This window comes from Cygnus olor, chromosome 2 (genome assembly GCF_009769625.2).
Source record: "Cygnus olor isolate bCygOlo1 chromosome 2, bCygOlo1.pri.v2, whole genome shotgun sequence".
Classification (NCBI taxonomy): Eukaryota; Metazoa; Chordata; class Aves; order Anseriformes; family Anatidae; genus Cygnus; species Cygnus olor.
The window spans coordinates 158,307,885-158,335,659 of NC_049170.1; the positions used below are offsets into that span (position 1 = coordinate 158,307,885).

At 46.3% G+C, this 27,775-nt stretch overlaps 1 protein-coding gene across 6 annotated transcripts in view; it reads right to left on the bottom strand.

Moving 5' to 3' along the window:
* The window catches only part of TSNARE1 (t-SNARE domain containing 1), a 461,283-nt gene that overhangs the window by 387,619 nt on the left and 45,889 nt on the right, over nt 1–27,775 (bottom strand). The window contains exon 3 of one of the 6 annotated variants that reach the window (XM_040547408.1): nt 26,610–26,697. The exons of 3 other annotated variants lie outside the window; for them this stretch is intronic. The gene's annotated coding sequence lies outside the window, so the exon portion shown is untranslated. Of the gene's footprint in view, nt 1–11,775; nt 11,797–21,706; nt 21,848–26,609; nt 26,698–27,775 lie in introns of those variants that run through there. 2 more of the 6 variants (XM_040547412.1, XM_040547409.1) reach the window with 2 other exon arrangements.

Sequence of the window (27,775 nt, forward strand, 5' to 3'; positions counted from 1 at the left end):
TACGAGCTCGGAGAAATTTTTAGGGCAAGTAATTGAGGATAACCAAGTTCAAATAGGGTTTAAAGAAAAATCCTGCTAATTCACACTCGGGAACACAGCAAACAACTCATAAATTATAAATTAATCAACTCCACCCAGCCAACCAGCCTCACTACCTCTCTATATTTCGACTTGAGCAATGAAATCCGAGGGGTTTACAAAGCTCTCCAGTCATCTGGCTGGTGTCTAAATTACAGTCGGAGGTAGGTTCTGCAAGGTGGGGTCCTCTTTGGGACCTCCCAACCTCCTCTTTGGGGTCCTCTGGGCAAGCTGCCATGCAGACATGGAGATGCTGCATCACCACCTAATGGGGTCAGATGGCACTGTAAGACAAGACATGGGGTGCCTCCAGGGAACTGGCACCATGCAAGGGAATAGCTGGACACGAAGGCATCCCAGTGGCATGTCAACAACAATATGAGGTCTCCCAGCGCACGTTTCTCCAGTTGGACTTTCTCCCCTCCAAACTTCATCCCCATCTTAAGCCACTTCTCCTTTGAAGCTGTTGACCCCAAAGGCCATTCCACACCTCTGCCAGATGAACCCATCGGTGGTACCATCACAACCCAGCCACTACAAAATCAGCCACAGTTGGTGGAAACCAAGGTGGAAGCTCTCCAGGAGCAAAGGCAATGGGCAGAACCACCACCCGACTCGGGAGGCAGCCCGAAGTCAGACCCGTCATGCTATGGAGGCTTGTTCAGTCTTGGTGCTGGTCCTTTCCTTTTAGTGCTGGTGGTGGCATGGAGAGGATGAGGCTGGGAGCTGGTCGGGGACATCCCACATGTTGATGGTGAAGGTTCTCCAGCTGGTGAGGCAGGAGGACCTGGCTGCAAAGCATGGGCCTCATCTGCTGCTCTTCCAGCTGAGGAGCAGGTTGCACAGTCCGTATAAACTGTAGTGAACAGCACAGGGGAGAAGGGTGAGGGAAAAAATAAAGCCAAAAAAACTAAGGAGATGATTGTGCACTAGGGACCCACGGAGGGAAGAAAAAGATCCAACCTTCGATGCAGTGGGATTTGAGAAGTTTTCATGGGGGTATGCTGCTTTTAAGAGCCCATCCTACAGTAAGAGTAAGCACGTGGGGTCCCTTAACCCAGCAGCAATTTAGCATTTTGTCTAACAAAGAAATCTTCCACCAACCTGGGGGTGGTGGGACAAAGATGCAATGCTCCAGCCAACCCTCTTTCGGTGAGGAAATCTTTGAGCACAACGTACACAAGCCACAGGGCTCGCACCACAAACATCTTCCCCAACACCGGGATGAAAGGACACGAAGTATCAACAGTCAAACCACAAAATTAAGAAAATTTTTGCTGTTCCCCTTTTGTAAAAGCCTCATGGGAAAGCCACAGAATAACAAAAGCCGCATTTATTCACAGGCATTGCAAGGAAAGGGACAGCCCGTGATATTCAACAGAAAGATTTCCACTTGCAGTACGTGCCCTGGACCTGTGAAGACCTCTCCACCAAGGACATCAGTGCCACAAGGTAAATACAGAAACTGAAAACTCTTTTTTTTTTTCCCTGAAGTTGAATCCCACAGGGATTTTCTCTCTCAAGTTAGGATGCTGATGCAACAGAGACTTCACAAAATGGTTGGGGTGGGAAGGGACCTCTGGAGGCCACCTGGTCCAACCCCCTGCTCCAGCGGAGCCACCACGAGGAGGTTGCCCAGGGCCACGTCCAAAATCCGCAATCAGAATAACAAATTATTTATCCCCAGAGGAGCGGACAAACCCTGCATTGTCCTTCAGGCCGAAAAACAAGAATTTCTGTTGTTTGGCTGCAGCACTGTGTGTGTGTGTGTTTGCCTCTCGTGGTAAGGTAACCCTGAAGACATCCCACGCAGAAGCAGTGTTAGCACATTCCCTTTTCTCCTAACGTGGACCTATTTCACAGAATAACCCCTCCTGCACACCACACAGTGCAAAATACTTAAATTCATTGCCCTATTGCTAGGACAGCAGCAGGCAGATATTATTGGGGGGGTTAAATCTTTGCCTTCTTGCCTTGTTCCACCGGTTGCAACCTTAGATGGAGTCACCCACCTTATTTTGGGTAGCTGCCTTAGGACAAAATAAATCATTTTGTAGAACAGAGGGACCAAAAGCTTGATGCACTTTAATCCTGTCTGATGTGGGTAACAGCTGGCCATCTCCCAGCAAACTGTTTTTACTTATTTCCAAGATTTTTATGCTTTCTCGGGTGTGCAGTCAGAAAAGGGACAACGGTGATGGGATAGTGGGGTAGGAGGTGGAGGGTTCAAGAGCTGCATCTCCAAGGTGCACCACTGGCAAAATAATAAAAAACCACAACTATCCATTACCAGTTTGGCATCCTCAGCACAAACCATTCCTACGATTGCATTTTGAGTGCAAAAAAAAATCCAGGCATGCAACCACTCAGCTGCAGGTTCCTGCGGCAGCAATACCGCCCAGCAAACACCGCGCTTGGGATACAAGGAGGAAGAATCCTCCAAAAAGCCTTAGAAACAAACAAACAAAAAAAAAAAAAAAAAAAAAAAAAAAAAAAACAGCCAACTGTTTGAGTGGCCACAGAAACCAGCAGAAATCTTATTGTGGCCACCAAATTTCTTGTTTGCCTCTTGCTGCTGCAGAAGTCCAACACCCCAGTTTTAATCTCTGGCTTTCTCTGGACCCACCACCCGAATCCATGTTAGCATGGACCTCCAGCAGCTGTGCACAAGCTCCAGAGTTGTTCTCTGTGTAAATATTCCTCCCCCCATTCATCCCTTCCAGGAATAATCTGCTCCCAAGACCAGGTTTGCAAGTGCAGACAGGCTAATCCTAATTAATCATTACTTGCACCATCCTCTTCGCTTTCCAAATCCCCCAGCGAGGTGCACACCTATCCAGGTTTGCTTCCTAAGGCAACAAATAACTGGCAAGACGAGCAAAGAAAGCAAGATTTAACATGCCACACGTCTGACACTGTGCAAAAGGTTGTGCAGTTAGGACCTCGGATGCTAATAATCGCCTGGGAAAATCCCAGGGACAAGGCTTTGTCCTCTTCCTTGTCCCTGGGATTTATGCCATTTAAATTGAGTGACAAGCTAGAGCACACAAAGGACAGAGGGACTGAAGTTTGGGCAACGATGATGTGATATGGTGAAAAATAATAATCAAAGGCTGAATTTGGCTATTTCCACCGGGCAGCCCAGCATCCATCCGCCTCCTTCGGCGGCTCCATCCTTAGCTGCATTCTCTTCGGAGAACATCCTGTCGAAAACTAACGTTGAGTTTCTACAGCCTATATATAGTGGTGACATTTTTATTCTGCTAATTGATTTAAAAAAAAAAAAATGGGGGGGGGCGGGAATATCAACTTTTGAACTACCTAGGAGCAATAGCGTTTTGGCACTGAATTATGTTATTTAAAACGAGTGCCGAGTCTTTAAAACAGCAGGTCTGCCATGGACAGAGCTCTCTGCAGGCACCTTCTCTTGCCTGCAAGGATGGTAATTATTTTCAAAGAAATAAATCTGACTTGTAGTTTGCAACCTATCTTGCAGCCCTTTTAAACAGCATGATCTGTATTCCTTCCAGCGCAGCACTGCTGACCTTCACACGTATATTATTACATTCATTAAATAGCTATATTAGACTTGTTGCTGAGAAGTGCCACCATGAACAACTGTTAATGTTCAAGACAGCAACTCCACACAAAGGAGGGACAGGACTGGGGGTACTAGGTATCTCCAAAGAGTCTGGATGTTTCCACTTTTCTTATTTTCATGCATCCGCCTTCCACAGGGGCTAGAGACAATTACCAGAGTTACTAATTTACCCTGCTGTGACGTCCCACACCAAAGGCAACTACAACTCTGCAGAAGCGGAAAGCAAATTTCTCTACATTTAGTTACGTACCATTCAATTTAAAGAATGGAGTTGTAGTCATTTACAACTTCATAATTCTCTGAAGCATTTTGATCTTGGGGTGGAGAAGGTGGAAAAGTCTGATTTTAATATTCACATCCAAACAAAGCAGATTTTAATGCTTAACGGGGACATTTTGATGCATCGATAGATGTCACGCCTTTGCAATCCTCAGCAAGAGCGTGTTCTGGGAATTAACACATCATCACCGCTTCTAGGAGCAGCAGAAATGGACCAAAAATGGAATAGACATTGATATCTTTTGGCCAGAAAATAAAGCAGATTGCTTCTCAGGAACGCGTTTGGAGCCCAACTTTCTAACCTCGCTGCAAGCAGTGCCATATAATTACTTACGGGCAACAGGGGCCTATCCCAAAACTTACTGAGAGCTTAGATGTTTTCCATTTCACTTCAAAGATACTTTAGCTCACTGTTTTTCAGTCTACAACCTATGGACTACTTCATACTACGGTCCTTTTTCAGAGGACACGATGACAACAAGTCCTTCTGCCCAGCAATCTAAAATGTGAAATTTTAAAGGCATCTAGAACTCCTCCAGTGGATTAATGGATTCAGTGACCACGAAATTAAATAGAAGAGAAGGCTATACACCTTCTGTTAGGACTTTATCTAGGAGGTATCAAAAAGAAAAAGCAGAGAAAACTGATGGCTGTGACTAAGTATCTTGAAGGGAGAGTTCAACGCTTCCATGAAGGGAGTATTTCAGATCTGACCCCAAATTTTGGAGGAATGCAGAAGGAAGAATGAGACTTCTTTTTTTTTTCCAGCTTACTCCAGCTGAATTCATCGATCATCACATTTCTTTCTTCCATGTATCTCCTCTACATCACTTATAAACTACAAGCAGCATAAGCTTGATAGGACGGAGAACAAAACCAACCCCAGGAGAGGAATGTCACAATTTGGGGTTAGCAGTCCAGCAGCAAAGGCAAGGAGAGCAAGAGGAACACTGATCTCAGATTTAACGACTCAGAAGTAGATGATCAGGTGTCCCACGAGCTGAGAAGTTCATGCCAGAAAGGTAGAGAGAACAGACACTTTTCACACCCAGCCTCACTAATGTCCACCTACAGCACCAGAGAAGCCAGATCTCATGGATCTCTCCTGGGACAAGGAAGCCCACAGAGCTCTGCCTGTGTCAAGAGACCCATTAATAAAAGAGCGATTTCAGTGTGAAGTTTGGAAGTAACAGGACAGGATGACCTGATTCTGCAAAGGGATACTTTAGAGCAAAGCTGTTGGTATCCAAATTTCACCGGTTATTTCCACTTCCGCCTCCGGGAACCCTCTGAATGGCTCAAACCAACGGAGATGTGGAAAGGCAGAGGAGGACAGTGAGGAAAACATGAGGTCAGAGGGAAAAGAAATCCTGTGCAGGTAAGGGTGGTGAGCAAAGGACCATATCAAGGAGAACCAACTAGTCCTCTGCTAATAAACAATAGCGAATAAATAACTAATGATAATTAATAATAACTAATAAATAACCAATGCTGGAAAAAAATGGCATGGCAACTAATTTTTAAGGGGGGAGAAAGGCATTGCAGAGGGAAAACCATGGTGGACTTCGTTGAGAAAATGAAAATTTGCCCTAATTTGCCCTAGAGACAAGAGAAGACACTTAAAACTAGAGTTATCATTGCACTGAAGTATTGGGGCTGATCCCACAGACAGCACTTGAGTCCTATTCCTGTAAAGTGTTACCCTATGTTATTTCCACTCGAAAGAGAAAAGCACATCCCCTCCTCCAAAGGGCATTCCCCAGCCACTCACCTGAACTGAGAGGAGGAAGAGGCTGACAAGAAGCAGAAGAACGAGGCACAGAGTACAAAGACAAACGCCCGTTAAACACTAAAGTAATCCATGGTAGTGTGCCTACATAGTGGACATGCAAAGACCTTGTAGGGAAACCTGAGAAGGCAGAGAAAAGAGATCACATAAAACCAAGAACCTCCATCCCCAACCCAAAGAGATGCAAGTTGTAATCCAGAGGATGCGACAAAGAAAAAGAAAAAAAAAAAAGAAGAAAGAAAGAGGACGTCAGGACTTTGGGCATCCATAAACATCCCATCAGACAACAAAGGACAGCTCTAATTGTACCCCCTGATTCCCAGTTTTTCAGTAATCTTTCCATTGGGATGGACCATGGAGAAGTTACAGTAAAGTAACTCATGAGTTTTACTCGTGAAGCTCCCACCCTCAGCCCAACAGAGAGGAGTGGTCTTAGCCTTGCAAATCCCCTCTGGTTTCTAAATTTGGAGTCAGGCATTTCAAAGAGAGAGCAGAATGGCTGGGCTGTTTGCACAGGCCACATCCGAAATTCATCTGGACATGTTCACCTAACAAAATCTGTTATCACATGGACAACATGTCTGCAGGTAGAAAGAAAGCTGAAGCAGAGTAGACCCACATCTTGCAGTTGCCTCTTGTAGGCAACCCAATACAGTCTACAAAAACATTATAAAAGTAGCTTAAAATGGGATACAATGACCCCAATCAGCTCTGCCAGGTCTAAATTGCTCTAAGAGGATCTTGAGAAAATTTCATACTCCTAACTCCATGTGCCTGTTCAAGGACCATTACACGCTAGTCCTCAAAACGCTTCATATTTTGCCTAGCCGGGGGCAAAAGGCACCAAAAAATGTTGTTTACCAGCTCTTCCTCCAGGAGACCAGTGCAGACCTCACCTGTCAGTAAATGCAAGCCTACTTAAACACGTCCATTAGCGCTGTAAAACACCCAGTGCTCTGTAAGGGCTTAGAGTAGCTGCACGGTTTCAAGAGTAATCCACAATACTGATCCCCCTTAAGGCAAAAACCATCCCCGAAGGTTATTTTCCAACATTTTCCTTGTGATGTCCAGGGAAGGACAACCTCTGCTTTCTTTCTGCTGAAGACCCTTCAATATGCAATATGCAAGAGAGGAGGGGAGATGGGCAGAGGGGTGTGCAGAGATGGGGGGCAGCTGAGTTTAATGATGGGCCACTCGTGAAGGAGAAGGGCACTTCGGATGTGAATGTGATGGAAGCTGACAGCTTCTGGGTAAACTGTTCAAAACAATTTTTGGAACACTTTGCTAAAGGCAATGAATTCGACAAGAGCAGGAGTTGTACCATGGACTGATGTAGCAGCGCTTCTACTTTTCTCCTACCTGAGGCACAGGCCTTTCCTGGGGAAGTCTAAGAATTTTAAAAGTAAATACAAAATGCAAAGAAAAGCAAGCTTTAGAAAAGGTTAAGTTTAATTGCTGCATTTGAGATATTTTTTATATTCTGCTTCCCAGTCTGCACAGCACGGAGAGATCCCGGAGAGACAGATGAAGGAATTCGGTAGAGACCAACAAAATGCAATGTGAAGTAAGGTGCTGCTCGTTCGGCAGCAGGCCTCTCCCCAGACATCTCAGAAGTGGTTTGCAACTGCATCGGGGAAAGAAAATGAAGCTGAGAAATCAGCAAATTGTCCGCAGCAGAGCCACTTGCAAATAACAACAAAATTGGTTGCAGCGAAACCTAAAGACTCAGCCTCTATAACATACACAAGAATAACACTGACCTACTTTCCAGAACGCTTGCAAAGCTGCTGGAGATGCTCCGATGAAAGGCACTAAAGACACCTAAAGCAAGACTGCTTCAGATATACAAGAATAAGGTTATCAGTGAAATGCAGCAATGTACTTTCTACTGTGGAGGTAACAGATAAGAGATCAAATAGTGCAGCGCGCGAGACAACTTTTTAGAAGAAATGGTTTTAAAAAGCATTCAGGATGTACTCTTGCAAATGGTGTCCCAGATCTTTAATAACCACAAAAAGCAAAATTAACCTTTTTACGTGGTAAGGATTTTCTCTGGAAGAACCCCATGTGATAACCTGTATGGAGCTCTATTTATTAGCTTGAAATATGACGATGAGTGGATCCAGCCAAGATTCACATCTATACGGGAATAAAGGATTAATCAGGTCTTGCGTAATTCAAAGCGAGCCCTCTGTGCTGAAGTGGAGGGACGTATAAAGAACAGAAAATTCTCTGGCATAGAGAAAAGAGGTCTCAGAGACATTGTACAATATATTTAGCTTTGCTAGGGAAAAGCAACGCTGGGCTGTTAAGACCTTTAAAAATGACAGGGCTCCTTGCATGCACTCATACAACCATACAGACGAAGCTTAAGCTTCCACCAAGATGTCCATTATAATTATTGTTAATACTGACTCTCCCCTCACCAGCTATAGACACAAGCTTCCAAAATATCTGTTGCAGCACTCAGAATCATTCATAGAATCATTAAGGTTGGAAACGACCCCCAAGATCATCTGGTCCAACCATTACACTTAGTGCCCACCTTGCTATCAACTAAGAAAAAACATTTTTTTCCTCAAAATGGGGGAAGAAAACGTCAGTCTCTGCAGGAAGGGGACTCTGGGGAGTGCGACATGAGTGCGCCTGCACAGGTTGCCCAGAACCAGAGCTAAAGGCAGCGGCGGATCCATCAGGAAAGCCTTGAAGTGTTAAAAAAAAACGATCTTGCTTCCAAAGGCTGTATTATACCAATAACGGTTTGGTCCATTCAGTTTGGTCCAAACCCAGTACTCAGACTGCCTGCACAACCCCACAAGACCCTGCAGAAGTCCGCTTCAGCCACAGAAAAAAGAGGATGTGCACCCCGAAATATCGCTTTCAAAATGGACTGACCTGCAGCATATAAAAACCCCATATTTAAAAACAGCAAACCTTTCCCAACAGAATGCCAAGAGCACCTACTGATGTTCATCCAGGCGGTTTGGATTGTGCAGGGGTTCAGCTTCCCAGCTGGGTGAGACCACCACAAGTGAATACTAGGATAAATTCAAGGACGTGCTGGGAGAGAGGGCAATTAAATCCCTTAAACGAGTGAGGGAAAATCAGAAATTAACCATATAGAAGGCATCAAAAAATGGAAATGCGCCCTGCGGTCCAGCAGCACAAAGAGGCGTAGCCAGTTTTATAGGAAACACATCTCAAAGGCGCTGAGAGCCCAACAGTCTCATCAGCAAGAGCTAACTCTTCTCCCCGCCGGCCCCATCCATCCTGTAAGCCCCTGCAGATGGAGAAGACGATCCCCAGCGTGGGCTTATCCATCCCAGCCAGGCTGCCCAGACATCGATGCCCCCAGGGGACACCTCTCCGCCCTCTGCCCTGTTTGCTTTGCAATAATTCAAGCCATGGCGCTTCCAGAGCCTCTCTTCTGAGACTATTTCACACCTTCGTTGCTCACGCTCCGAAGGCATTTTTCCTCCCAGTCTAATCTTCGGCAAAATTTGACAGCTACAAAAATGTAATAAACCAACCGGTTGGATTATATATATATTACAGTCTGAAAGAGATGAAAGGCTATATCGTTAAGAGAGATAATTCCAGCGGCTTCCACAATGTAGCCTGTGCATACACACAGAAGAAGAAGGGGAACTGAATCAGCTTATATTTTGTCTTATAAGTCCTCTAAAATAACCCAGCTTCTGATCCTCGGCTCACAGCAGGAGAATGACACCGAAAAGGCTAATAAAGAGCTGCCAAGCATCTCATCAGGACAAAATACCTGTGTGTTAACATTGCCTCTCGCCAATGCATCAGCTGAAGTGCAATGACGAAGGGAAGGGAGACCTGTCTGCTTAAAAATCAAAATGTTTAGAAGCTGAAGGAAGCAAATACTGAGCTATCATTTGGGTCTATTTGGGACCGAAACGACTGCAATTAGACACAAGTGGTCTGGTGGCAATGAGCACTAATATGGCCACAGTACATAGCAAATACTCTTAATTTCATTGCTGTTGGTAGACCTAAGAAAGATCTACTATGTCTTGAGACAGAACAAAATAAAAATATAAATAATTAAATAAAAATAGAGCTATGGGTGTTGGTCACAGGACAATGAATTGTAGCTTTTACAGTAATAATAATTTAATCCACTATGGCACTGGAGAGCATACGACTAAAGATGAGCAAAGGTCTCCACACGTCCAGCTTTACATCAGGCCATTCACTCCACTCGATTACGGAAGCAGTAATCAACTGTTGCAGGAAAAATCATCAGAAAATCTTGTGCCTTCCAATTTCAGTTGTAACACCTCCAGGAGAAGAGTTTATCTCCGCATGAGCCAAGACATCTTGAAAAGCTGGCAACTCGTAAGGTTTTAGCTTGCCATTGTACAGAAACTGGTATTGCCCTTGGTGTTCAACACAGCAACAGCAACAACCCACCCGTTTCTTAGACACTGAAATTCAAATGCAACCAGCGCTCACTGAAAAGCTAAATGGGACACAGCTGAAGACACTGCTAATATCATTTAATTGCGGAAGTCTCAGGGCAAGGGGAACTTTACATTTATAGACTAGCAAGAGCATGATTGGTATTGCACATCATCAGTTCATCACTCTACCGAAGACGTCTCTTTTGCATTGATAACCCATTTTCTGACTGCTGTCTCTTCACCCCAACAATTGCATTTCCACCCAGCCTGCAATCCCACTTAGAGGACTGAAAACTCTCAGTCTGGGAATAGCTGTTCAAGAAATAAATCTCTTCGATAGCATAAATCTCTTCAATAGCTTAATGGAAGAACAGAAAAAAGGATAATTTCACAGGTGCCTTCAGAGGAGTTCAGGAAACCAGCAATTGCTTAGTGAAAATGGGGTAAATCTCTGCAGATTCACCCCATGGGGCAAGAACACCTTCACGTTCATGCCTAAATGAAGGCCAACTTAAAATCACAGAATTATTTAGGTTCCAATTGACCTCCAAAAGTCTCTACGTCTATCTTCCTCGAAGGAGCTCCAGTTAGATTTGGTCAGACATTGCCCAGTTAAGTTTCGAGTATCTCCAAGGATGTAAATCTCACAACCTCTTCAGCTCTCCATTCCAGTCTTCAAAAAAACATTGTGGTGAGTTGCAAACAAAAATAATGATGTCTCTGCCATGTCCTCTGGCAAAAATCCTGACAAAATGTCCTCTGGAAAATCTGTTGGATGAACAAATCCAGTTCTTCTTGTCTCTTCTTGTACATCCTTGCTCCAACACTCAGACATCTTGGTGGCCTCTCCTGAAGGTGCTTACCAGCACCTTGTCCTAAAGATGGACACAAACCAGTGTCTTTTTTGTACTGGGGAGCCCCAAACTGGGCACAGAGGCCAGATGCAGTCTCACAAGTATCAAATGGAGGGGAATTATTCCCTTGGACCTGCTAAATATGCTTTATTAACAGGGGACGTGGTTGACCTTCCCTGCCAGAAGAACACCCCGCTGACTCACATTCAGATTCATATTTAGGTCCCTTGTGGTGTTTGGGCTCAAAATTCACTGTTTTGGTCTTTTATCTGAAAAATGACCTTCCACTGAACCACAGTTCTCAGTGCCTTCTTATCGGTGGGGTGCGCTTTCACTCCGAGACCTTCTGTTCATCACCTTTTGTCATCAGTTAGTTCTCCAATACTCTCTCAACAAAAAAACAATTCCCAGTCTTAAAAGATCGATAACTCAAATGATGGAGTTAATGTTTAATGCTTTTTTTTTGGGGGGGGGAAACAGGAAGGTCCTGCAAAGTCTTGACTATAAAAAGACCTGTTAGAAGAGACGTCACTCAGCACAGGTTAGAATCTCAGTGACATCCACACCTTTTTTTCCTCCTGAATTAGAAACTCTACAAATATAATGGCTCTCAAAGAGTCTCTTAGAATTAAAAGTGATAGTATGGAAGAACTTGTACTGAATTAAAGCATGCAGGGGGAAAAAATGAATCACATTAGTGGAACAGCAGTTTTAAGAATTCATGTTTTGGTTCATTTCACTTACAACCATGCATTCGCTTTCACAATCCATCACAAAGACCATGGAGAATCTGAAAAGGCAAAAGAGCAGCAGGATGGGAAAGAAAAGTTATAGAATCAGAGCACAAACTAAAGGATATTTGGAAGCTTTCATAAATTTATTGCTTGAAAAAGAACATGGAAGCTACCTCCCCTTCTGCAATATAACATCCCTGTTCTTCATTCTTGCCTGTCACTGAACTCCTTCCCCCAGACTCCCTGTCTAAAGAAGAAGCACGACACGATCACAAAAGGTTAGAAAAAGGCCATGTGAATGCATATCTGTACTCAGACCTTCAAATGAAACGAGGATCTCCTCCTGCGTAAGCATTGTTGTTTGATGATGTATTTGAAAACACGTTAAAGAATAAAATGCAACCGAACCAAAAATAATGATCATTGAGCACAAGCCGCCACAAGCAGAATGGCTAAGGTAGCCGGGAGATTGATTTTGTGTCATCTTTTACATAGAGAAGAATATTACAAAGAGGAAGTTTGACAGATAAAATAAATTTGTTTTGGTTTGACTCTTCCACCCCCAATCAAATACTCGTGATCTATGGAGTGAAAGACAGATAGTGAGAGAAGGAAAAAAAAAAAAAAAAAGAAAGAAAAAGCCACAACACCAGCCCCAAAAAAATGAAATTCTCTCCTGCAATTCTACCTAATAAGAATCTGAGTAATAAATCTCCTTAGCCAAAAACACTAAAATAAGCATTTATACTAAAAAGATAGCAAGTAATGAAATCAATTCCATCCTACATCAACTACGAGACTTTTTCCCCAAGCACTCAGAGGGCACCTCTGCAGGAAAGCAATGCCCAAAGATATGAGCCTGGTCCTTCTCAACAGCCCAGCCATCTGGGAGCCAGTTCCTTTGTCTAGGAACATCAGGACTGGACAGTCCTACAGACCTCCAAAAGGGGGGAAATAAATAAATAGGATATTTTGGCTGCATTTCTCAGCTGTATCAAGATACATTCGAAAAGTGCACATGAAGAGCCACCACCACCAAGAAAGGACATTTTGCTGTCCACTTGAATGCAAGCTACAACAAAGATAAGAGAAAAGAAGATGCCCAAAGAGCTTCAAAATGTGATTTTCAGTTGTACCCTCTCTAAAATGACCAAGTGTTAAGAAAAGCCACATCAAGAGGTTGCAAGCAAAAATACGGGGTTGGCTGATTAATCATAATTAATCATGTAATACCTTCCGTGTATCACAGCTACCTGTATTTCTCAGGAAAACACCTGGCACTGAAGAACGATGCTTTGAGACAGAGAAAACCCTTCTTCAGGGAAGGGAAAGGGAGCCCAGTGGAAAGTTAACAGACATTTTGCCCTCGGACATGAAACCTGTGGGTTGTGGATGCATGTCCTACAGACCTCACTTCGAGGTCTGGAAGATGTTAGATGATTTTCTTCCTCTATCTTCATGGAATCTGTAGTAGATCCTGTGTTTTGGGGCTGGAAGTTTCGGCGCAGAATTTATTTCACAGCTATTACAGGGTACATTACACTAATTACAAGACACATTATAGCCTGCTATGTAGTGCACCGTGATAAATCACAGAGTGCTATGGTCCATTGTAAACACTGCCATACATCTCTGGACACTACTGGATGTTTGACCACTCTCATAAATATGAGCATTTCCGTAGTACGAGTATGGTTGACTAGAGAGACTAATTTATTGCAGTTTTCTTTCAGCACATTAACTGTGCAGTAAATTCGGTAGCTTCAGGGGAAAAAAAAAAAAAAAAAAGCAACAGCGGGATTTCCTTTAGTAATACAGCATCAGTAGCATTTCCCCCTTAGTAACATACCAATTGTTCTGTATTTCCCAAAAAGATATTTGTCGTGTCGTGTCGTGTCGACTCTGAGGTTTCCAGCTTTCAAGCTTGCTACACCTGAAAAATTGGGGCGAGGGGAGGACAGCAGGTTCTTAGCTGAAAAGGTTTCGGTGGCATTATGAACAATACATCTCGTTTTCCTTCCAACTACCCCAATGCCACAGGTTTGCTCATACACAAAAAACACATTTCAGAGGTAAATCTCATTCAATCAATCAAACGCTTTCCAAGTTCACACATTGTTCAGCAGCCACGAGGGGAAACAAATCCTGACAAAATATTTCTGCGCGAGAGAAGCCAGATGTTCAATGGTGTGTGTACACACATCAAAATGTGATACCAAAACCCCAACGTGGGCAGGAGAGCACTGCTCAGGGATGCCTGGGCTCCTTCCAGAGAAGCCAGGACATTGTTTTTTTAGGATGGATCCTTCTTTGTGGCCGGAGAAGGGGGGTCACAGCACCACCCATTCGTCAGAGCACTGCCCAGCTGGAGCAATGTCCGAGGGGCCTGGGACGGGAAGGATTTAATTCTGGAATTAGATATTTGCTCACACAGAGACAAAAGCTTTCTGTATTATTGCAAGCTTGCTGCTGACTTAGGAGCACACAGTATCCACTGACCCCCTCGTTCTTCAGCCATCCATCCAAAATGCAAAATCAAAAAGCAGGGTACAGAAAAGCTCCATGCCAGCTGTTAGCCCCACAGAAGATATTTCAAGTCAGGCCCCTGCTTCCCTTCCCTTGGTGAGATTTCTCCCATCTCACCAAAATGCACCACCTCTTAAACAAAGTATATTTCTTCAGCCCCACCAGATGCATTAGTAGACAAAAACACCCCGGAGATGTGCAAGGAACAGGATGGGGTTTTATCCCTCCTGGACGCTCCACACTGCCCACTGCCCCAGGAATCTCTGCCATCCGTGTCTCTGTACATAGACTTCTTCTCCAGCAGAGCACTGCCCTACAGACCCCACAAGGTTCGCAAAGGTAACAAGGCCAGCAGAGGTTCAGCAGGACGTTCAGCTGAGTTTGCACAAGCGATCCCATAGGCAGGACAGCTCTGCCCAAAAACACGCAGCCAGCAAAATGTCACTGCTTACAAACGTGTCCTGGACACAAAGGACAAACTTCAAAAAGGGACAGCAACTTTGCCTCCAGCTCCGTTTTACCCAGAGTGAATTGGACTTGAAAGGAGAACAAAGGAGAGTCCAGCCCTTAGAAAAGCCACCAAAAAAAAGGAAAGAGATTTAAGGTATTGCAAGCAGAAAGTAAGGGGAAGAAGAGATGGTGGTTTGAAAGGTGACCACAAAGTCTTGTCGCAACACGGAGCCCCAGCTGAGCAGGGAACCCTTACCAGCAGAAGTGACTCAAGGAGACTGAAATACCTCCTTAAAACTTCACTGAATTGTGATTATGGCATAGATCCTCCTCATTTATGGCCTGGAAACTGCCATCAAAAAAGGGCATCTCCATTTTCCAAACTCGTGTGTTGCTGAGGGATATCTCAGAGAGGTCTATGGCCTTCAGTAAGTCCTAGCAAAAGGTGTTGGCTAGCCCAGGCTGGAAGTGTGGGGAGCAAATCAGGATGTTCCTCCCACACACCATATAGGAGATCCAAACCCCCTTGATGCCAGTGGGAGGAAGATGAAGAAAGAGGAAGATCCCCTGGAGGTGTCTTCTGCAGGCCCTGTAGATGGAGAAGGTGACGTGAGCCAGCTTCCACAGCCTGGTAGATAGGACTTCGGAGCAAAACGTGAGCAAACGTGAAGAGCATCGTGTACAGTTTTGTTCTTCAGACCCCAGCAAAGACTCACGAGGCTGCCAGTCAACAGGCAGCTCAACGGCTTAAATTTTTGGCTTTTGTCCTTATGTCATCGGTCCACTTCCACAGATCAGGTTCCCCATGGCATTTCAGAGCTCAGCCAGGCCTTGACTCATTATAAACTGTGACTATTTCAAAAGCTGCCCTATTGACATGTTTCCTAGAGTATAGTTGTAGGGCACAGCAGTAACAGCAAGCCCTTGGTCAACATAAAGACCCAGAAAGGTCTCAAATGGGGCTCCCATAGGAGAAAACACCGAGGCTGTGCGCTGCCACTTCATGAGGCTGTCATCCCAAATCATCCCGCTACAGGTGCTCCCGTGTGCAAAGTCAGCACCCAGCTCAACTGGAGGAGCAAACTGCAGACAAAACCAGTGTGTGGTGCTGGATATTAAAGACGGGCACCGCCACCTCCAGCTGACGAGGTCAGACCACAAGGGCAACGGTCAGAGCAGACCTACAAAAAACCAAAGCATGCTGACACATAACCACCGCTGTCCCAAAACGGCAGCATTTCTCCAGCTTTTGGGCACCGAAACTTTCTTTGGGTAGCGGTTTTCCAGCTTTTATTTCCCAGCCACCCTAGAGGCCCATGAATTGCTTCGGGCGCCGCGCCAAGGAAAACAAGGCTATTTGCCCAGACATCCCTGCTGAGCACCGAGGGAGGACTGGACAGCGGTTAGATGCCTTGCAAACCCCAAATTTATTCAGAACGAGTGAAATCCACAGCCTCAGAACTCTCACAGGACCTGTTTTGTTTTTTTTTTTTTTCCCCTCCTGTTTATAAATGTATGTTGTGTCCAACGGCGAGGCAGCGGTGGCCAAGTTGTGATACACAGGTGGAAAGTTAAAGAGACAACCAGACATCTCCGTGCGTTGTGCCAGCGTCTGAAAGGAGGCATAAGGGAGTGGACTGTCCTTGCTGGCTCACGCAAGCAATTGGAAGATGCCCAGACATCCAGGTGGTGCCTTCAGCTGCTTGCCCAGCTCCGAGCATCTCCCTCAGCACCTCCAGCCACCCCCCTCAGCCCATCCTGCCTCAGCTGGGCAGGATAAAACACCTCTGACACGGAGACAAACAGCACCAGGCTGAGCGTATCGCAGTGGATGAGCAAAATTAAACTTGCAGAGCATGAGCTGCAGCTAGCCAAAAGCAAAGGGGTTCGTAAAGCAGCGTCCTGGCCCAACAGCTGCCCAAATCCCCAGCTGCCAAGAGCTGCCTCCCTCACACCGAGCGCAGGGCTGGCAAGGAGCTGGAGTATTTAAAAGCTGATTCAAGTTCTGTGTAGTTTTTAATGTGCATCCTTAGACTGCATGCGGTGAATGGCTGATGCAAGGGATGTGTTTCCGTGTCAGGAGGGGAGCTTTTGGAAGGGTGAGAACCAGCAGGACCCTCGCAGACGACAAGCAATGGACCCGTGTCCATCACAAAACCAGAAAAGGCCAAGCAGACCAGGACATCTTTTCAACAAGGAACTTTTTAAATGCTGCGATTGTAATGTTTTCAGCTTGGCAGGACACATTTAAACACCGGTGGATGAACAAATATCTGGTGAATTAGCAGAAAGTTAAGAGCCCAGACACCTCCCGTGAGCTGGAGCAGCCCAACAGGCACGAAGACCTAGACCTGTAGGTGCAACCACGAAGGCGTAACCTGAAATTGCTCTGCCTTGATCATAACCCCAAACTACAAGGTATCCCAGACGTTATCTTTAGAAAAATGAAATGTGCAATCAGGTGTAAACAGCCATTACCAGCAAGAAGACTCAAGATAGGGCCAAACTCTTGCCAAAGTAAGAAGCACTCTTCTCTAAAACCTCTGAGACTTTCCCTCTCTCTGTCTCTGGCACATTCCCTGTGGCTCTTTCCACAGGTGACAAACCCTCCAAAATTAATGTATAGGCAGTGGGACTACAGAGCTCTTACAACTACATGCACTCAGAAAAAAAGCAGTCCTATGGCTTAGGCTTCTGCTCAGGAATGAGTGTAGGTGTCACCAATAAAGTTAAGTTACCTAAAAATCTGCTGGACACCTACTTTCTATAGAAAAATTGAACATTTATTTTAATGTAAGTAATCAGATCCAGCAGGTTTTTTGTTTGTTTGTTTTTTAGACAAACACAGTTTTGTTGTTGTTGGTGTTTTTTTTTTTTTTTTTTTTGTATTTTTTACCAAAGTTCAACATCTCATCAGAAAAGCAGCAGCAGCAAGAAACAGGGCAAAAAAGCCACAGAATAACTTAATCATAAAAGACAGAAAAGTCAACATGACTTTCTCCAGGTCATGACTTTTCAGAAGTTGGGATTTTGTTTGTTTTCTGCTGGTTAGAGGGACATGCTACCGGCAAAAACATGGGAAAATTATAGGTGGGTTCACAGCACAGGTCTCTGGCCAGTGAACTTCTGCCTGGCTAACGTTAGGAGCTTAAGAAACCCTACCACAGCAGCACCAAATCTGATTTAATCAGGTAACAGAGTCAGAAAGTTCTTCGCTGTCAAGATTAATTACGACATAACAGAAGGTCTATCACCTGTAAATATAAAATATTAACTCTCAAAAGCAATTTCAAAACACGTTCATTTTTTCAAGGGAGAGAATTGTTTATCCACTCAATGCCATGAGTCAGCTGCTCTGATTACTACCTAACTTTTTCCTCCCCTTGTTCTCTTATAATTAGATTACAAAATAAAATGATTAGAGCATACTGCAAACAACACATCAGCCTATAGATTCCCCTCCCTCCTTCCCCCTCCCTTTTTAACATACGTAATTACCTGCTCATTTAGACAGTAAACTCTGGTGGTTTGCCTTTCATTATGGTTACCCTACAGCAGCAGCAGCAGAGGCTGCACAGCCTGCTGCAAATACAGAGCTTAGAAGATGATACGAGCCCTCTATCAGAGACATTATGCATGAGGATGGTTGTGAGAGGAAAGAGAAATTATGCCAACTGGACCCCTTAGCCCAGACTCTACAGAGTAGGCCCAAGCAAACTAAAGATCAGCCAAGGGAAAATATTTAAATCATCTCCCTAAGATCATAGAATCGTTAAGGTTGGAAAAGACCTTCAAGACCATCTGGTCCAACCATCACCCTACTACTCCCACTGCACAGGCTCCCACTTCCAGTACAACCCAAGGGATATCCACCACGGAAACATGGCTCAATGGCATGCCTTGAGGGGTCAGCAGAAGCATCTGGGAGCCACCGCTGTGCAAGAACAGGTTTTCCTATCCAGCAGGGCTTTCTAACGTTGAGTTTCTTCTTCTATCTGCTTTCACTTTTTCTCACTGGAGCACACCACAAAGAACCCCAGTCCTAAGAAGATAGCACAGGTCCAAAGAAGAAATAAGGGCCAGGGAGCAGGACAGTGCTGGAGAGGTAATTTCATTAACTAGAAGCCAACTTTTCTCAACAGAAGAGATTCAAAGATGGCAAGTCCAAGGACCCCCACGGAGCTGGAGTCCGGAGTCCTCCCCAGAATGAAGACATGGGGTCAACACCCATGAGCCCAGTTGCCTTCTTAGGTCACCCCTTCATGTCTAGCAAAGTCCAACCCCACCACCAAGATCTAGCTGACTGTAAGAAACAAGTTAACGTGCACTCACAAAATCTAGCAAAAACCAAGAGGGCTATGAAAATACACACCCCAAGAGGCACCCAAACACCAACTGCGGAGGAAGGACACCTCCAGGCCAGAAGGGTGCCGACGATTTTCAAGCAACTTGTGCAAGCTCTGGACAGTCAGCACTTCACAGTGTGATGCAGCTTTTACCTTCACTAACAACTTGCATTATTAAATGTGTGCAGTACACAGCAAGTGCTTCTGGAGATGCAGCCTTGCTTTGTTTACGATAGACCACGGGGCCATTTTTCAGTCCCAGGGATGCGTTAATACATCTGTCTCTCAACTCCACAGTCTGCCCGGACTGTTTCTTACCCATTTTTTGCTACTGTCATTACCCTATTACTGTTGGAACAAAAAAGTCTAACACATGATTTTGCAGACCATTTAAGAGACAAGGAATCAATGGAAATAACACCCTTTCTCTACCTGGCACCAGGAGAGCATGTAGTTTTTGTTTTAGAAGTACACTCATATGCCAAATTTACTAATCCCTAGAGAAATCAACATCCCCAGCCACCCGTTGTTGTTTGGCAACAGAGGGCTTCCATTTGCCTTAGTTAACTGAGCTTTGGTAGATACATGATGTCTTTTGTTATCATAAAAATGCCTACAACGTGACAATAGGCTTGTTACAAGTACAGGGGAAGAAACAGACTGTTCAATGCTACTTGCAAAAGATTAACTGGAAAGCACAGGTATTTAAAATTATTTTCTAATCACTTCTAGATATCCCTCCCCATACACAGACCAAAAGTCCTACTAGCCTCTAAACAACTGCACCTTGCTGAGAAGTAATAATGCTGGCAGGCAGACACAAAATTCTGCAATTGGCAATGAAATACGGTGGGTGCAACAGCCTCCAGCTCAACTGCTCTGGGGAAGGGTTGACCTGGCCTCTCTCCCTCCGTGCTTCCTTCCCTCCTGGAGGACAGGAGGAGGGGGTCCCTTAACACAGTCTTTGACCGCTTGCACCAACAGAGCCAGCCTTCGCCAATTTTTGACCCTGTCTCTTTCCCATGTATCACAGTTTTGTCTAATTGGTGGCGAGATTTCTACTCAACTGACTCCTCTCGTTCCAGGTGGAGAAAGACCGACATCACCAGAGCTCAAAGGTAGGAAAGCTGTAAAGCCTCCTGCTTCAGTTAATGAAATGTATCGCCCCCAACTTTGGGAAGAACAGCCATCCAGAATCTGAGCATTGCAGTCCTCCAGGACACGAGAACTATGTTCCAACAGATTTTGATCAGCCCGTTCCCGCAGCGCTTGGCTGTACTCCTGCAGAATTTGAGGACTGCACTCCTCCAGCACCTGAGGATTCAAAGAATGAAGACTATATTTCTATACACACAGTCCAAGACCTGTGTGTTTGGGATGCAAAGACTCCTGGAAATGCAGTGAAGAAAACGAGCCCATTCAGTATGCTTCAGTCAAGAAAAGCCTAACTGGACTCATGGAGGACTAGTTTGGACATTCAGACCGTAGCTCGTACCATTAGATTTGCAAGGAAACAGGTTGACAGTACCGGACTGAGGTCTGGATTCTTCCCTTCTCCCTCAGCTGGCTTTAAACCAACCTTCTAATTCTGCTGTTACTCAGACAAATCTGATTCTTCACTTGCTTTGAAGAATTGACTGGAAACCTGAAGAGAAGTCTCCCTGGTGACTAAAGTATTTTCCAGAGATGTGCCCTTCTCTACCCTTTGTGTTGCAGAAGGTCTTCCAGAAGGACCTGTTTAGGAACTTCTTGGAAAGCTGACATGGTAGTTAACCCCAAGAAGAGTTCCGCCCCTACCTCTCTTTGTTTCCACTAAAAGGTGTTTACAGGACCTTAGGGATAGCTGGAGGCCCGATCAGGCTGCAGACCTCAGTCCCCATCTTGTGTGGTTCATGGACCTAAGTGAATGGACAAGGATGAGGGCAAACACCCTAAGAGCTTGGTGGACATCACACCTAAGCCTTCATCTAACGTCTATAACGTTAAGAAAGATGCAGCTTAACTTGGTAGAACGTCATGATTTTCACTCTAGTGTTTGCTCAGGATGAGGCATTGAGCTAGAAGTCAGTTCAAACTACACGAAGGGAAGACAACTGTACTGAAGAATATGCAGCAATTTTTACTTATGACTTTTGGTTTAGAAGGAAAAAAGTAAGCAAAGCAGAACATTGCTAGCAAATGGGTAGAGCCCTATCTGTAACTACCAAGGCTGTTCATTAATGGCAATTAGATGCATTTTCTGCAATACCAGCATTCAATTGTATCTGAAATGAGATGTAGTACTTTTCAAAGATGTTTTTAATATATTACAGGTGTAAAGTGCTGCTTGTAGTTTCCACGAAGCATCTTTTCTTACAGAATGCTTAATAAAACTATTTTTCCTTATTACTGAAAACGTATTACCGAGTATCACAGTGAACTGGGATTGTTCATATAATGCATTTCCCTGCTTAAGTATATCTTAATGTTCATTCTGTAGTTGAAACCTACAGCTTTGTATTCTAACCCTGGTGTAAACAAAGACAAATTGCTGGTGCCTCTTTAGAAGAAAGAGATGATGGTGATTACGATCCCACTTCCTAACTGCCCTTCTTCAGGGAAAAAAAAAAAGAAACGAACCTTTTCATCTTCTTCTCAGATGGCTCATTCTTGCTTTGCTGTGAAGTCTCCCTAGGCTGTTCACATCCTTCTTAGCCTGGTTTCTCATGAGTGAAGGCGGTATTGTCGAATTTTACAGCCATCAGGACAACAACCCCCTCAATTTACCTATCTACTGGCCCCATGGCCATTTGGTTCTGGATCCTCCAGGGCCTCCTATGATGTGAGACATGTTACTGCCTACTCATCAGCTGGTTAGTGATTGTTAGCTGCTTTGCTATGAGCTTCTTCACAATGGTAGGTGGGGCTTCTCCCAAGCTACGGGGCACCTGGGAAGAAAAGAGATGGGAAATAGATGGGGGTAGGGCAATGACGGTGCTTGGCAGGGCTGGCAGAAGTAGAGGATACAAAGGGACCTAAAAGTGCTGCCTCTGGCTGTGATAGGGTGAAACAGGGACGTGGTGGGGGCTCTCCCAGGATGATGTGGCTGCACTATGTCCTGGATGTGCTGTAACCTGAAAAGGAACCGTTCAACCTCCATTTGAGTTGGTGTGGTGTTTTTACTGGGCTGGGCAGTCAAGCTCCACCTCAACCGCTCTCTCACTCCCCTTCCTCAAAGGAAAAGGGGAGAAAATATGATGGGAAGGGCTCAAGGGTTGAGATAAGGACAGGGAGGTCACTCAACAATTATCGTCACGGGCAAAACAGACTCAGAGTAGGGAGATTAGTAAAATTTATTGCCTATTACTAACAAGCTAGAGCAGTGAGAAACAAAGGAAAGAAATCAAAAATACCTCCCCCCCCATCCAACCTCTTCTACATCCTCCTCCCCAGTGATAGGGGAACGGGGAATGGGGGCTGTGGTCAGTCCCTGGTGCTTCAGCTCCGCCACTCCTTCATGGCATTGGCTGCCCACTGGCAGCAGCTCTTCAACAACTGCTCCCACATGGCTCCGTACCACATGGTCCATCCATCCCCCAGGAGCAAACTGCTCGAGCACGGGTCCCCCACGGGCGGCAGCTCCCCCCAGACCCCCTGCTCCTGCGTGGGCTCCTCTCCACGGGCTGCAGCTCCGGCCCGGGGCCTGCTCCTGCGGGGGCTCTCCATGGGCCGCGGCCTCCTCCAGGCCACATCCACCTGCTCCACCGGGGGCTCCTCCACGGGCTGCAGCGTGGAGATCTGCTCCATGTGGGACCCATGGGCTGCAGGGGGACAGCCTGCTCCACCAGGGGCCTCTCCACAGGCCACAGGGGAACTGCTGCTGCGTGCCTGGAGCACCTCCTGCCCTCCTGCTGCACTCACCTTGGGGGCTGCAGGGATGGTTCTCACTCCTCTCTCCCAGCTGCTGTTGCCCAGCAGGTTTTTGTTTTGTTTTGTTTTGTTTTCCCCTTTCTTAAATCTGCTCTCACAGAGGCACAAACAACATCACTTACTGGCCCAGCTCTGGCCAGTGGCGGGGCCCTTATCTAACATGGGGCAGCTTCCGGATTCTTCTCGCAGAGAGCCACCCCTATAGCCCCCCGCTACCAAACCTTGCCACATAAACCCACTACAGCTGGTCATGACAATTCTACTGCGGACTGCAGTGTGGCAGTCAGTGGGATTGAGTGCACCCTCAGCAAGTTTGACGATGACACCGAGCTGGGTGGTGCAGTCGACACGCTGAAGGGAAGGGATGCCATCCAGAGGGACCTGGGCAGGCCTGAGAGGTGGGCCTGGGAGATCCTCATGAAGTTCAACAAGGCCAAGTGCGAGGTTCTGCATCTGGGCTGGGGCAATCCCAAGCACAAACACAGGCTGTGTGGAAAATGGATTGAGAGCAGCCCTGAGGAGAAGAACCTGGGGATGTTGGTTGACGAGAAGCCCAACATGAGCTGGCAATGTGCGCTTGCAGCCCAGAAAGCCAATCATACCCTGGGCTGCATCAAAAGTAGCATGGCCAGCAGGGCGATGGAGGGGATTGAGGTGATTGTCCCCCTCCTCTGTTCTTGTGAGACCCCACCTGGAGTGCTACGTTCAGCTCTGGGGCCCCCAGTAGGGTATGGACCTGTTGGAGTGGGTCCAGGAGAAGGCCCCAAGGATCATCAAGGGGCTGGAGCACCTCTCCTGTGAAGAAAGAATGAGAAAGTTGGGTTTATTTAGCCTAGAGAAGACAAGGCTCTGGGAGAAGAGAAGGCCTTATAGCAGCCTTCCAGTATTTGAAGGGTGCCTACAAGAAAGATGGGAAGAGACTATTCACTAGGGTGTGTGGTGATAGGAGAAGGAGAAACAACAGTTTTAAACTGGAAGAGGGTAGATTCCAGCTGGGTGTAAGGAGGAAATTCCTTACCCTGAAACCTGCCCTTGTGCAGAGAAGGTGTTTTAACACAAAAAGAAATCCAGAACTCACAAAAGAGAAAGCCCAGGGATGCAGCTAACTTAAAATATGTTGATGTGCCCTGAAAACCAGAGGCTGCAGCCAGAACTGCCAAAAAGTCTTGCCTGACACAGGACAGATTCATTGGCAGCTCACTGCAGAAGGTAAGGTGGTTGCACAGATGTCTTCATTTTTAAGACACTATCGTGGAGGCTGGGTTTCTGCAAATTCCAGGTCAAACAAGAAAAATCAGTCCTTCCACTTCTTTAAAAGATACATGCGTGAATAAATAAGGCTAAATTGTCAACCCTGCGGTTGGGATGTGTGGAGGGAGGACAAAGACAGTTTCATCTTCCTCTGTCCCATCTGAGCTGCAAAACAGGGCACTGACAGCCTGAAAAATGTGATGGCAGCCACCAGCAGACTTATGATGCTGCAGGAGAGCAATCAACAGAGCATTTCCACGGTTCACACGTTTTCAGGTGCCAGTGCTTTGTCCAAACACCTGCCCAGCACAGGAAAGCTCTCATCAGTCCTTTAACACATGGCAGAGATGAAGCTCATTTCTGAAAAGCACAAACATCCAAGAGCTGTCCTTAGCAATAACTGCATGCCTCTGTATTCCCCCGCATCTCAAAGAGAAGATAAATCCTCAACACCCAAGTTTTAGCTATCTGAGGAGCGCTCCCAAACACGAGAAGCGACAGCAATGCTCACACCCAAGCACGAGGAGCGTTCCATCTAGTTGCACGCTCTGTGCTGCCAAACCCCACTCACGTTGATGACGTGGGAGAACACCTTCCTACTTCTTGGGGGAAGACCGGGAGTTTTGTGCAGATCCCGGGTCACTTGGGGACGGCGTTTCTCAAGAGGGACAACCGAGGAAGCTGAGGGTGGCAGCTCTTCCAAAGCAACGAGGACTACGGCGCAGCGATCGCCCATCCCAACACACATTCAGCACAGCTGTCACTGCAAGGGAGGTTTGCTACCCGAATGCTGCTCTGGTTATCTCCTTCACCTGCAGTAACACAAGTGTTGAGACGCAGGGAAAAACACCACGATGGGATCCTTTTTGAAGGCAAAGCCCTGTTAACTGAGCAGAAACTGTCACATGGGTGAACTCAGGACAAAAATTACCCCAACGCTTAAACATTACCCAAAATACTGGTTTGAGAAAGCACACAATATGCTAACAGCCTGGTGACACTGCCTGTTGCTATAAGGTAGATGGTCTGCTGGAAGCTAAACCTCGGGACATCCAGAGTAATGCAGGTGTGTGTTTACAGGGAGCAGATTTGCTGGGTCACCACAGCATCCCCATCACCCGCTGACAGCCAGGCCAGTTGCACGCCATCTGCTTTTCCCCTTCTACACACACTCAGCAGCATCCCATAAAGCAATACTACGGCTGAGAAACACCTGTGGGATGAAGATATGAAGCAGCATTCTGGGAGAGGAACAGAAGCACCCCAAGTGCAGCAGCAAGTCCCTATCATTAGCTCTGAGCTCTCGTGCACACTCTTGGGACAAGCAGTTTCCCCATTCCTTAGTGCCCCTTACAACAAAAGAAGTATCCCTATGGAAAACAGCCCTTGCAAAGACCAGAGGGACCAGAGGGGATGAAGAGGAAACGCAACAAGATCTAGCAAGGAGCAGGGCACAGTGAGGGCATCACCACCTGGAAGCTATGCCTCCATTTGTTTTAGCAAACCAAAATACCTTATATATAGTTCTGTGCACACATATGTATTCTTATACACTGATATAAACCCAATTTTTCCAATCATCATGCCTCTATCTGAAAGCACAGATGACCAGACAGAGACTAGGAGAAAGAAAACCACTGGGCCATGTAAGAAAAGCTGGCGTGCTGAAGCTGATGCTCGCTGTTCCTACCCAAAGAGGTCCACGTGCAGACTTAGCCCCTGTCAATCTCTCACTTGTGTCACCCGGCTGGCCAAGGGATGGGTCAGGCCAGTTGAAGGGTGTCCCCTGGGGGACCTGCTGGTGTATTTAGCACAGAGTGGCCTCTCTGGACCTCAGCACAGCCTGTGGCAAACACGTGGAAGAAGAGAGCCAGGGCCAAGCAGCACGCTACTGTTTTGCTCCAGCTCCAAGGCTGCCTTCACCAGCGTTGGCTCCACGCAGATCCCATGTGCAAATCGAGGAGCTAAAAACCAACTCAGCTGCCTGGACTTTAAAGGTATCAAGAGGTGAAAAACAGCAAGCCTGGGCACGCAGAGATACGGCCTTGCTGCTGCAGATGTCCTTCTGTAGCTGTGCTCCCAGGTGACCACACATTGCACTGCCCAATAATGAGGCTTCCAAGAGCATCCCAAGCCCAACCAGCACCTGGGGTGACCCTTCCCAAACAGATCATAGAATCACAGAATGGTTTGGGTTGGAAGGGACCTCTAAGATCATCTAATTCCACCCCCCTGCCATGGGCAGGGACACCATGAAGACACCACAGAACTGGTTCTGAAGCCAGATGGGGTTATCAACTCAACAGGGCCCAACACGCTGTTAGCCCATCTTGTGGGAGCTTCACCCCCTGCCGACACCAACCCCACATCTCTCCATGCCTGAAGCCTTCACACTCATCACGTTTGACGTTCTTCATCATCGCCACCACCAACCGCCAGCCAGCACCACCCTGCGGGAGCAAGTTCAAAGCAAGATGCGGTAAGGCACAGAGATGCCACATAAGTCCATCCACCCCCACCCTAAAAAAAAAAAAAAATTAAATCTTGACTACAGCAGCTGTAAACTGGTTTCTACCACGCTGGTTTAGGCAGCTCCTAGAGGCCGCGTTCCCACGCAGCCGGTCCTTTCTGCCACGCAGAAGAAACTGCATGTCAAAGCAAGAGATGGAAAGGGAAAGCTATAAAGCTGAGAAGACGCCTTCAGCAAAATTTTAAAGCACGACTAGCTAGCACTGAAAGCCAAATACTGTGGTTTTCAGCCCAGTTCCTTGTAGGAAGACAGTTTATGTCATCCCCCTCCATCCAAACATGGTGCTGGGAGGCTGTTCAGGAGAACAGCAACACTGCTGATGCTCTTCACGAACCCTGCTGCAAGGAGTGCCAGGAGCAATGGGCAGTGGCATTTAGGGAAGCCTCACCTGGATTAAAAGGGGCACCCATACTGCTGAGCCAGCACCAGTGCTCCTGCAGGTAACGCTGGAGCCTGCAGGAATGGCTGTGCAAAGCTCCGCTCCTCTCCAAACACGAGCCATGCAGGTGGTGAATCGCAGATGCTGTCTCAAGGGGCACCGTGGACGAGCCACGTAAATCCGCACCTCCGAGCGGAGGTGAACCAGATGGGAGGGAAAAGTAAAAAGAACAGTCCCAGGAAAAGCAAGCGGAGCTTCGCTTCTGCTCTCCTGGCCAAGAACGGAGCTGCCTCTTGTGGATCTGCTGCTGAAGCAGATGGCAAATCCCCCGGGAGGTGACCTGAGCATCAGCAGGCATCGCTGCCAGGACCCAGGAGATGAGAGCACACTCGGGCATCGTGGTGCGGGACCAGCCATCCCATGCTTGCCTTTCACACCACACGGGGTCCCAACCAAGCTTTACTTGCTCTGGCAAGAGTTTCCAAGACGAGGAATGTGAAGTTAAACCCAAAAACCTACAACAATGCAATTCTCAGCAATTTCAGGGACTTCTGCACTGCATCTTTAAGCGCCCGAGTTTCAGAACGCTGCCATCATCCATATTTCATTTTTTCTGTAC